We start from the raw sequence: 10531 nt of genomic DNA, 5'->3' as shown, positions 1-10531 counted from the left end.
TTTGGTTGTACAGTGACTTTCGGATCAGCATCCAGTCCTCCCACTGGGTCGTCAGCCTCTTCCGTCCCCTACCCTTTTTGTCAGCTGCTGATCCGGTTTCCTCGTTTTCTTAAATAAGCACTGAATGTGCGCCTGGCTACACCAAGTTTTCTGGCTATTGCAGCCTCCGACAGCTTCCCACGCCACGAGAGAGCCTCGTACCGTCTCTCCAAGGTCATGCGAGGTTTTGGGCTCATTTAGGAATGAACGATAAAAACCAGTTATTTTCATTAAAACTATTCATTTGAATAATGTTATGCTATAACAAAACTGCTATGAGTTATATTCATTAAACAAAAAAGAAAGAAAGCAGAATTTTCATCTTATTTGATGTATAACAGAAAGTTTTGTGAACCGGAAGTGACGTCACGAAGCAGAGTGTAGGAGAATTTGTGAGGAAAAAAAATCTTGCAAATGCACAAATCAATTAACCTACGAGCTGTTCAAAACGTCTTACGCGATGAGAAAACTTAGTACGGTGTGATTTCGGTCCTTGCGAGGCGCTACCTATATCTATAAAAACAAAGGAAGATTTGTCTACATCCGCACTCCAAGTTGTTGTTGCACTGCTATGTCAACATCATTAGGCTGTAGACTCTCAAACCGCTCTGCAAACAAAGTTACGTCATCGTTCTGCGCAACAGTGAATTCGCAACAAAGCAATAGTTCGAGATATGGCCACTAGGTGACAGCAAATACCTTGAGTGAAGAGCAAATCAAGGGTGCTAATTAATTTCTGACGGTAGTGTATATATATGTATATATACATACATACATATATATATATATATATATTTATATACACACATATATATATCCACATATATATATATAAACACACACACACATATATATATATATTCTTTTATTCTTTTATTTGTTTCGGGCATTTGACTGCAGCCATGCTGGAGCACCACCTTTAATCGAACAAATCGACCCCAGGACTTATTCTTTGTAAGCCTAGTATTTATTCTAGCAGTCTCTTTTTGACGAACTGCTAAGTTACGGGGATGTAAACACACCAACATCGGTTGTCAAGCGATGGTGTGAGGACAAACAGCGAACACACAAACGCATACATATATATATACATATATGCGACGGGCTTCCTTCAGTTTCCGTCTACCAAATCCATTCACAAGGCTTTAGTCAACTTGATGCTTAAGCAGAAGACATTTGCCCAATGTGCCACACAGTGGGACTGAACCCGGAACCATGTGGTTGGGAAGCAACCTACTTACCACACAGCCACTCCTGCGTCTGTATATATTCATTTTGGGGTTCTGGGTTCCGCCTCTCTGCATGGCACTTTGGGCAAGTGCCAACAGTGGCCCGGGAACAGGATTTACTTAGGGGGTGCAAACCCAGGTCAAAAACTTTTTACGAACAAGGTGGATTTTTCCAATCTTGATATCAAAACAAACACACACACGCACGCACACACACACACACACACATACATACACACACACATACACACATACATACGCACACACACACACACACACACACATATATATATACATACATGCACACACCCAAACATATATATATACACAAACGCACACATACATATACATGTATATGTTTCTTTTTACCCACAAGGGGCTAAACATAGAGGGGGACAAACAAAGACAGACAAACGAATCAAGCCGATTACATCGACCCCAGTGTGTAACTGGTACTTAATTTATCGACCTTGAAAGGATGAAAGGCAAAGTCGACCTCGGCAGAATTTGAACTCTGAATGTAACAGCAGACGAAATACAGCTACGCATTTTGTCCGGCGTGCTAACGGTTCTGCCAGCTCGCCGCCTTACATATACATATATATATACACACACACATACACACATATACACGGGGAAAATGGACAGTATCGGAAACATAAACATAGCACAGGTGTTATTTTATATATACGCAAGAGGCCTTTCGATAATACGACAGAATTAGGACAAGATAAAAAATGAAAGTTGTCAATATTTAAGGCCTTTTGCCCATACTGCAGCTTTAAGATATGATAAGAAGTAATGCTAAAAGGGGTCTATATCCAAAAGAACTCAGGAGAAGGATAAAAAGATGGGATAAAGTGTATTAAAGACAGGAGGAAAAAAAACACCGAATGAAAAGGGAAAATTTAAATCAAGGGTCTGAAGCAGTGGCCCAGCAACAAAATTTGCTAAGGGGATGCAAACCCAGGTCCTAATTTTTTTATGAAAAATGTGGATTTTTCCAATGTTAACATTAAAACAAGGAACATCCATCACCACGGATGTCGCTCAACTGTTTCCAATTACGTTGGACAAGTCACACATTGCCGTGTCAATACCTTACTGTAAACTCCAAGTAGTGTCTGTCTCCCAGTTTGTAATTACTGGTGTTCCAGTGGTTAGAGTGTCAGGCTCACAATCATGGGGTAGTGAGTTTGATTCCCAGACCAGTCTGTGTATTGTATTCTTGATTTCACATTGCTCCCTTTCGCTTCAGCTGTAGACGTGAGTTGTGACATCACTGGTGCCAAGCTGTATCAGCCCCTTTGCCTTTCCCTTGGATAACATTAGTGGTGTGGAGAAACAAGGCTGGTATGCATGAGTGGCCGCTGGTCTTCCATAAACAGCTTTGCCTGGACTTGGGCTTCGGAGGGGAATTTTTCAATGTGCAATCCCATGGTCATTCATGACGGAAGGGAGTCTTTACTTTTATATACACTGGTATGCATGGGCGACTCCTTGTCTTCCATTAACAATTTTGCCTGGACTTGTACCTTGGAGGGTAACTTTCTAGGTGCAATCCCATGGTCATTCATGACTGAAGGTGGGGGCTTTACCCTTTTACTCTTATCTGTAAAAAGGCAATGCAATTTTGTCTTTATGTGCAACAATAATATCTTCTGTTAAACCTTCACAAGTGTTGTTCAGTCCCTTCTTCCTGCAGCCCCAACTGAACCGGTTCCCATCACAGAACAACCGATGACCCATCAACCCAAGCAACACTGGCAACAATTGGACAATTTGGTTTGGATCCAATGGATCCAAGAACTGTGTTGTACTTGAGTGTCAACTCTGACATGGTTTCTTTGGCTAGAGGCCCTTCCTAATACCAACCACTTTACAGTGGGTACAGGGTATTCTTTTTGTGTCTCTAGCATTAGTAGGGTCACTATGCTGCTTGCAAGACAAGTAAAGCGAAAAGGGAAAGGTCCTTTCAACTAAGGTTGAGAAGGTGGAGAGATGATTTTTATGCCAGGGACAAGCAGAGGTGCTATAGAGAAGTTACATATTTACCAGAGCTGCCTTAACAGCATTTTGGCCCTTGGGTAAATCAATGCTCAGGGCCCTTTAGTATATATTTCATATTCAAAAAATTCACAAGACAAATTCTCTGGCAGAAACTTTGCCACAGATTCACCGTATGAACAATGATAAAGTGTATTATTTCAGCCTTTTTTAAAATTGTAGTGTGATGGATGAAAAGGACAACTGAAGGAGAAGCAACGGGAGAAAGAAATACAAACAGGTCTGACCTCGGTGAAGATCAGAGGTCTCTTACAAAGTCGACACGTCCTGTCACTTCCACGTCTATGCTCGAACTGCCCGCTTCGTCGATGACCACAAGTGTGTCCCGCTTGACCGCTTCCGCTTCCTGCCACACATGCACCCTGCAGTCTTCCACCAGCCCCTGCAAGCCCTACTTCTGCCCACCTCATCTGTCATCCTCTCCACCAGCACCACAAGCTCATCACGTCCCATAACACCGACTGCCAACACCACAAAAATAAGACAAAAGAATGATAAAAAGTTTTATAAAAGTCTTCAATTGGCAAATCTTTATTCAACATCAAACATTACAAAAATGTGATGAAGTCATTTAAACCAAATCTCTTGCGGCAGATTTTCCTACAGCAAAATTGTTTATGGCAAAATTTCCTATTGCTGACAACAAACCAAAGCTTAAACAGAACATCATCATCGTCATTTACTGTCCGTTGTCCATGCTGGCATGGGTTGGACAGTTTGACCAGGGCTGGTAAGCTGAGAAGCTGCACCAGACTCCAGTCTGATTTGGCAAGGTTCATTAATATCTGCCATGACATCAGGGTCTGCCATTACTACGATTTCACTTGGTTTCATGGGTCTTCTTCTCAAGCACAACATATTGCCAAAGATCTCGGTCATTTGTCATTGCCTCTGTGAGGCCCAATGTTCAAAGGGTGCTTTTTACATGCCACTGGTATGGGTCCCCAGTTCTACACAACATCCAACTCTAACTTCTTTGATGTTATCACTTAACCCTTTTGTTACCCTATTTCTGTTGAGATGCTTTATGCTTCTTTCAATTACTTTAAATATAACAAAGAATTTAGTAAAATAACTTCATTATCATTCAGCTGGTGTTAGGAACATAAACTGTGACTAAGGTTTGGTGGAAGATTTTAATTCAGAACTTTTGAAAACAAGAAATTTGTACTACAGATCCAGAGGTGGTTTCAACCAGTTTTAATAATAAAGTATATCTATACATACGTGTGTGCGTGTGTGTGTGCTATTATTTCAGGTAGACATCTTTTATGTGAATTATTCACTGTTCCTGCATTATGGTCTTCTGCAGCATCAACAGCAGTGGAAGTGCAATGGCCCAATGATTAGGGCAGCGGACTCGCGGTCGGAGGATTGTGGTTTCAATTCCCAGACTGGGCGTTAAGTGTATTTATTGAGCGAAAACACCTAAAGCTCCACAAGGCTCCGGCAGGGGGTGGTGGCGACCCCTGATGTACTCTTTCTCTCCAACTTTCTCTCACTTTCTTCCTGTTTCTTGTCTCCGACTTCCTATGCAACCGCTGAGCCTGGATGCGCATTCATCCATCCGTCGATGCTCCCGGTATCGGGGGTTGACCTGCTTTCTCTTCTGCAGGTCTTACAAATAGCAAAGGACCATGTTTTGGACTTCTCCCATGAAGACCACTTTGTTCAACAGCAGCAACAGCATCAACAGCATATAGATGAGCAAACTGCTGTAATCAACTTGTCCAGGAACTCTGAAGGAATATGGCCCTCCTCAAGGAGGTTCTACGAAGTGTGAACCCATCAATGAAAGGACCAATACAGAATTATGCAAATGTGGCTGTGTGGTAAGTAGCTTGCTAACCAACCACATGGTTCCGAGTTCAGTCCCACTGCGTGGCATCTTGGGCAAATGTCTTCTGCTATAGCCCCGGGCCGACCAATGCCTTGTGAGTGAATTTGGTAGACGGAAACTGAAAGAAGCCTGTCGTATATATGTATATATATATATATATGTGTATGTTTGTCCCCCTAGCATTGCTTGACAACTGATGCTGGTGTGTTTACGTCCCCGTCACTTAGCAGTTCGGCAAAAGAGACCGATAAAATAAGTACTGGGCTTACAAAGAATAAGTCCCGGGGTCGATTTGCTCGACTAAAGGCGGTGCTCCAGCATGGCTGCAATCAAATGACTGAAACAAGTAAAAGAGCAAAGAGTTATTTTCTTCAAAAATTGGTATGAAAGAAATTATTTGGAAGTGACATTAGGGATTTGAAGTCGTCTGGAAATTTCTCTTGGAGCCGATGACTGCTTCAACAACTGCTTCCTTTATGACAGCAGTTATTGCAGGTACATGACTTAGTGGTTAGGGTAGTTGGCTTGTGATTGTAAGATCATGAGTTCAATTCTCAGTGACGCTTTGTGGCATTCAGTAAGACACTTTATTTCAAGTTGCTCGTTTACTCAGCTGGCAAAAATTACTTGTACCTGTAATTCATAAGGGGCCAGTGTTGCCACATTCTGCATCACACTGAATCTCCCTCAGAACTACATTAAAGGTGCACATATCCGCGGAGTACTCAGCCACTTGCAAGTTAATTTCACAAGCAGGCTGTTCCATCAACCGAATTAACTGGAACACTCATTGCTGTAATGGACACGGTACCAGTTTTTTTATCAGTCATTGAAGTAGCCATCAGAAAGCTGTTCACGTACATAAGTGCTTCGCTGTGCAAAACTGACCCAGGATATTTATATCTCCACAACAATATTATTCAACATTTCCCGCATTGTATCTTCAATTACAAACTCTTTCTATGTCAAGTGGTTCCCGTTCTGTCAGCATTACACTATCTTTTCTGTTCTGCAGATTTCCATCCACTCACTTTAATTGTTCTTGTTTTCTATGCTTCGTAGCATCTCTCCTAGCCCTTCATTTTCATTTAAGCATCTCAGAGCTATGCTGTCTCTCTGGCTTGAGCGCTTTCCTCTTCTCTGTCTGCTTTTCCGATTCATTTAACCAACGCTCACAATTTGCCTTCTGTTTCACTTCCAATTGTTCTTCACTGAAATTAGATCTTTGGCTTCTTTGTTCTCCTCTTGGCTTTTTTCTTTTCAAACACTGATTCCATGTTCTATCATGCGACAATGATATGTTAGTAATAAAGTAAACATACACTCATACATACATACATACATACATACATACATACACACACACACACATACATACACACATACATACATACACACACACATACATACATACACACATACATACATACATACATACATACATACATACATGCATACATACATACATACATGCATACATACATACATACATACATACATACACACACACACACACCACACACACACACACACACACACACACACACACACCACACACACACACACACACAGTATTGAAGCTTGAGAACAATCAGATACATTTGCAACACATCTGTTAAAAATATTATTGTTCACACACATACATATACATACATACAGACAGATAGACACACACACACACATGATCCAGCATGGCCACAACCTCAAGGCTGAAACATATAAAAAAATAACAGAATATATATGTGTGTGAGAGAGAGAGAGAGTGTGTGTGTATATGTATGTATGTATGTATGTATATATATATATAATAATGCGGTTTTTTCAACAGCTTGAACTAAAAGTCAGAGGGGAATGGGATAAACTACTTATATTAACTTGCTATAAAAGCAGGTGGTAATTTTATCTTGTCCTTATTCATAGTGCAAGTTTTGAAGAGTGCATTTCGATTTTAACAGCTATTTTTTTCAAAGCTATGTTGGAAGTAACAAAGGAGCATATTTGGCATATTTTGCTTTATGAGTTCAATAAAGGCAACAACCCAATGGAAAGTACGAGGAATATTAATGCAGTATATGGGGATTGGACAATAAGCGTAAGGCAGTGTCAATGGTGGTTCCAGAAATCCCGAGCCATAAACTACAGCCTAGAAGACGAGCCTCATCCTGAAAGATCTGCAGAACTCGACAAGGACATCCTGAAAACGCTGGTGGAACAAAATCTCATCGTAACTGTTGAGGAACTAGCAGAGAAGCTTGGATTTGGTCATTCAACCATTCATTGAGACCTGTGTGCTATCGGAAAAGTCAGCAAATTGGATCAATGGGTTCCTCACGAACTTTCCGAGTCTAATTGCATGCAGAGAGTGAATGTATGCTTTTTTTTGCTGTCACATCTCACCACTCCTGCGCCATGTATATATATATATATATAAATTATTAAGGTGACTATTTGCAATTTAGAACTGATAAGCAACAAGTACAGTTGTCATTAAAGTGACGGAGGGCACTAGCAAACACCAGCATTGCTAGAGAGCTTGTCTCGCTTGTTAGCCATCAGAAAAGTGCTCACATGGCTAAGAATTGCCTTGACTCTCATTTCTAGCAATGCTAATGCTTACTAGCACCTTCTGTCAATTTAGTGATGACTGTGCTCAGTGGCAGTCTGACCGAGTTGCCAGCTTGCTCGGTGGCAAGTGGGCCCCTGTGCCATTAGAATCTATATATGGGGGCCCGTATTAGTATCTCAAGTTTGAGAATTTTTTATTCACTCCTGGAAGAATGCATTAATTATTTCAGCCTGGCTGTGTTTGTAAACAATTGAAAAGAATACCTTTCACAAAAAAAACAAAATTAAAAGATAGCATTGTAGTTGCATGTGGGCCCCTTTAGTCCCCTAGCAACCAATATTTTTAGACCCAGTGCGCCACTAACTGTACTTGTTGCCTCTCAGTGGACAGTAGTCGTTTGTATGTACTAACTGTTCTTAGTGCCTTTTCAACTTCTATTTTTCCTGTATAAAGATGCGTGTGTGTGTGTGTGTGTATGAGGGATGCAGAAAAGTTCTTGGCTTTAAGGGTCTCTCGAAAGGTGTTGTTGGAAGCCCAGCCTCATGAGTTATTTTACAGGGCTTAGAAAAACTGAAGGAACACTGCTGCAATAAGTGTGTGAATGTGAGAAGGGGTTATGTTGAATAAAATCATAATTAACTGATCCTTCTGTATTTTCTCTTACCCAAAGCCAGGGATTTCTCAGCACCCTCTTGCATGCATACACACACCCGTGCACACATGAGGAGGTGCTGAAATGTTCCTGACTTCAAGGGTATTACGAAAGGCCTAGTTAGAGGCCCAACATTCTGAGTTCTTTCACAGGTCTTAGAAAAACTGAAGGACCCTGCAATAAGTGTGTGAAACTGAGAGGGGAATAAAATAATTATAAACTGATCCTCCTGTATTTTCTTTCACCCAAAGCCTGGAACTTTTCAGCATTCCCTCATATATATTTAAACATTTATATAGTGTTCATCATTTAATGTCGTCCGTTCCATTCATTTAATGTCGTCTGCTCCTTTCATTTAATGTCGTCCTTTTCTTTCATTTAATGTCGTCTGCTCCTTTCATTTAATGTCCTCTGCTCCTTTCATTTACTGTCGTCTGATCCTTTCATTTAATATCGTCTGATCCTTTCATTTAATATCGTCTGTTCCTTTCATTTAATATCGTCCGTTCCTTTCATTTAATGTCGTCTGCTCCTTTCATTTAATATCGTCTGCTCCTTTCATTTAATGTCGTCTGTTCCTTTCATTTAATATCATCTGCTCCTTTCATTTAATATCGTCTGCTCCTTTCATTTAATATCGTCTGTTCCTTTCATTTAATGTCGTCTGCTCCTTTCATTTAATGTCGTCCGCTCCTTTCATTTAATATCGTCTGTTCCTTTCATTTAATGTCGTATGCTCGTTTCATTTAATATTGTCTGCTCCTTTCATTTAATATCGTCTGTTCCTTTCATTTAATGTCGTCTGCTCGTTTCATTTAATATTGTCTGCTCCTTTCATTTAATATCGTCTGTTCCTTTCATTTAATGTCGTCTGCTCGTTTCATTTAATATTGTCTGCTCCTTTCATTTAATATCGTCTGTTCCTTTCATTTAATGTCGTATGTTCGTTTCATTTAATATTATCTGCTCCTTTCATTTAATATCGTCTGTTCCTTTCATTAATGTCGTATGTTCGTTTCATTTAATATTATCTGCTCCTTTCATTTAATATCGTCTGTTCCTTTCATTTAATGTCGTATGCTCGTTTCATTTAATGTCGTCTGTTCCTTTCATTTAATGTCGTCTGCTCCTTTCATTTAATGTCGTCTGTTCCTTTCATTTAATATCGTCTGCTCTTTTCATTTAATATCGTCTGTTCCTTTCATTTAATGCCGTCTGCTCCTTTCATTTAATGTCGTCTGCTCCTTTCATTTAATGTCGTCTGCTCCTTTCATTTAATGTCGTCTGTTCCTTTCATTTAATATCGTCTGCTCTTTTCATTTAATGTCGTCTGCTCCTTTCATTTAATGTCGTCTGCTCTTTTCATTTAATGTCGTCTGCTCCTTTCATTTCATGTCGTCTGCTCCTTTCATTTAATATCGTCTGTTCCATTCATTTAATATCGTCTGCTCCTTTTATTTAATGTCGTCTGCTCCTTTCATTTAATATCGTCTGCTCCTTTCATTTAATGTCGTCTGCTCCTTTCATTTAATATCGTCTGTTCCATTCATTTAATATCGTCTGTTCCATTCATTTAATGTCGTCTGCTCCTTTCATTTAATGTCGTCTGCTCCTTTCATTTAATGTCGTCTGCTCCTTTCATTTCATGTCGTCTACTCCTTCCATTTAATGTCGTCTGCTCCTTTCATTTAATATCGTCTGTTCCATTCATTTAATATCGTCTGCTCCTTTCATTTAATGTCGTCTGCTCCTTTCATTTAATATCGTCTGCTCCTTTCATTTAATGTCGTCTGCTCCTTTCATTTAATATCGTCTGTTCCATTCATTTAATATCGTCTGTTCCATTCATTTAATGTCGTCTGCTCCTTTCATTTAATGTCGTCTGCTCTTTTCATGTAATGTCGTCTGCTCCTTTCACTTCATGTCGTCTGCTCCTTTCATTTAATGTCGTCTGCTCCTTTCATTTAATATCGTCTGTTCCATTCATTTAATATCGTCTGTTCCATTCAATTAATGTCGTCTGCTCCTTTCATTTAATGTCGTCTGCTCCTTTCATTTAATGTCGTCTGCTCCTTTCATTTCATGTCGTCTACTCCTTTCATTTAATGTCGTCTGCTCCTTTCATTTAATATCGTCTG

Source organism: Octopus sinensis, linkage group LG26 (assembly GCF_006345805.1).
Source record: "Octopus sinensis linkage group LG26, ASM634580v1, whole genome shotgun sequence".
NCBI classification, from domain to species: Eukaryota; Metazoa; Mollusca; class Cephalopoda; order Octopoda; family Octopodidae; genus Octopus; species Octopus sinensis.
The sequence above is the reverse complement of the archived record's forward strand: the minus strand, read 5'-3'. Positions refer to the sequence as shown.